Below are 1473 nucleotides of genomic sequence, written 5' to 3' on the forward strand. Positions count from 1 at the left end.
AATATGTTCGCGTTTTCCAGTGACGAAAGAGCTTTCAATATTTCATCATTTTCCATTTGCCTACGTCGGATCCCGGTTTCCCCCACCCGCTTCTATTCGCCTCTCTGTAAATGCTAGTGGCTGGGCTGTCTTAGCTCTTTTCTGCAAACATTAATTTCTGTTAGGAATTGGATGTCTACGTAGTATTATACCCATACAATTGTTTAAAATAACTTAAATAAAAGGGCCTCGTTAAGTAATTAACTGTCACGTGATTTCCTCCCTTTCTACGACCCTGCGACATAACCACTTGGACGGACAGTAGATAGCATGTCTGAGTAATTTTATCTTTTCGGATCGAGCAGAAGTGAAGACTTAATTTACAGTACGTAAGGTCTCTTTTATAGAGTAGGTACAGAAATATTTCAATATGAGTTACTGATACGAAGTACGAACCTGGTAATTGGAATTACGTACACTAGTCTATAGTCCGATAATATGCACATTAGAACTGAAGCCTGTATCGAAATGAACAGCCACAATTTTAAAAAATATTTATTTTGATGTACCGAAGTACATATGATATTTCCATGCAGATATTCTGCTTTCTCAGATGATGAGAGAGAGATGGAACGGAGAAAAATTCTCTCCGGCGCCGGGATTTGAACCCGGGTTTCCAGCTCTCCGTGCTGATGCTTTAACCACTAAGCCACGCCGGATACAATCCCGACACCGTTGAGAATCGTCTCAGATTAAGCTCCAAGAGATGGAGCTTAATCTGAGACGATTCTCAACGGTGTCGGGATTGTATCCGGCGTGGCTTAGTGGTTAAAGCATCAGCACGGAGAGCTGAAAACCCGGGTTCAAATCCCGGCGCCGGAGAGAATTTTTCTCCGTTCCATCTCTTTCTCATCATCTGAGAAAGCAGAATATCTGCATGGAAATATCATATGTACTTCGGTACATCAAAATAAATATGATATGCGTAATAAATCACTTTGTGATTTAAAGACGGCGCCCATACCGTCGGACCCCGGCCAACCAGTCACTCATCTGAGTGCACCTCTACACATGTATGGACTTCGGTCCTGCGTGCATAGACATCTATGACGTAGTGCAGAGGGCGGCCAGTAGAGGGAACCCAAGAGATGGAGCTTAATCTGAGACGATTCTCAACGGTGTCGGGATTGTATCCGGCGTGGCTTAGTGGTTAAAGCATCAGCACGGAGAGCTGAAAACCCGGGTTCAAATCCCGGCGCCGGAGAGAATTTTTCTCCGTTCCATCTCTCTCTCATCATTTAAAAAATATGTTTAAATATCCATGTTATGATTATTTTTCAATTCAACTTCATTCTCTATACTGTAAGCTAATGTGTTGTAAACAGTATATTATACACTGCATAATGAATACGTCCGCATGGACAGCTCAGTTCGTGAGTAAAAACACTCATTGTTAATATTGTACTGTATTTTGATTAAACAAAAACCTAATGA

At 41.7% G+C, this 1473-nt stretch overlaps 3 non-coding genes across 3 annotated transcripts; 2 read left to right on the top strand and 1 right to left on the bottom strand.

Moving 5' to 3' along the window:
* Positions 1 to 626: 626 nt before the first annotated feature.
* Positions 627 to 698, bottom strand: TRNAS-GGA (transfer RNA serine (anticodon GGA)). The gene has a single exon. It is a non-coding gene; the product is annotated as a tRNA-Ser (tRNA).
* A 91-nt stretch (positions 699 to 789) lies between these two features.
* TRNAS-GGA (transfer RNA serine (anticodon GGA)) lies at positions 790 to 861 on the top strand. Its single transcript has one exon. It is a non-coding gene; the product is annotated as a tRNA-Ser (tRNA).
* A 310-nt stretch (positions 862 to 1171) lies between these two features.
* On the top strand, positions 1172 to 1243 carry TRNAS-GGA (transfer RNA serine (anticodon GGA)). Its single transcript has one exon. It is a non-coding gene; the product is annotated as a tRNA-Ser (tRNA).
* Positions 1244 to 1473: the final 230 nt, after the last annotated feature.

Source organism: Periplaneta americana, chromosome 7 (genome assembly GCF_040183065.1).
Source record: "Periplaneta americana isolate PAMFEO1 chromosome 7, P.americana_PAMFEO1_priV1, whole genome shotgun sequence".
NCBI classification, from domain to species: domain Eukaryota; kingdom Metazoa; phylum Arthropoda; class Insecta; order Blattodea; family Blattidae; genus Periplaneta; species Periplaneta americana.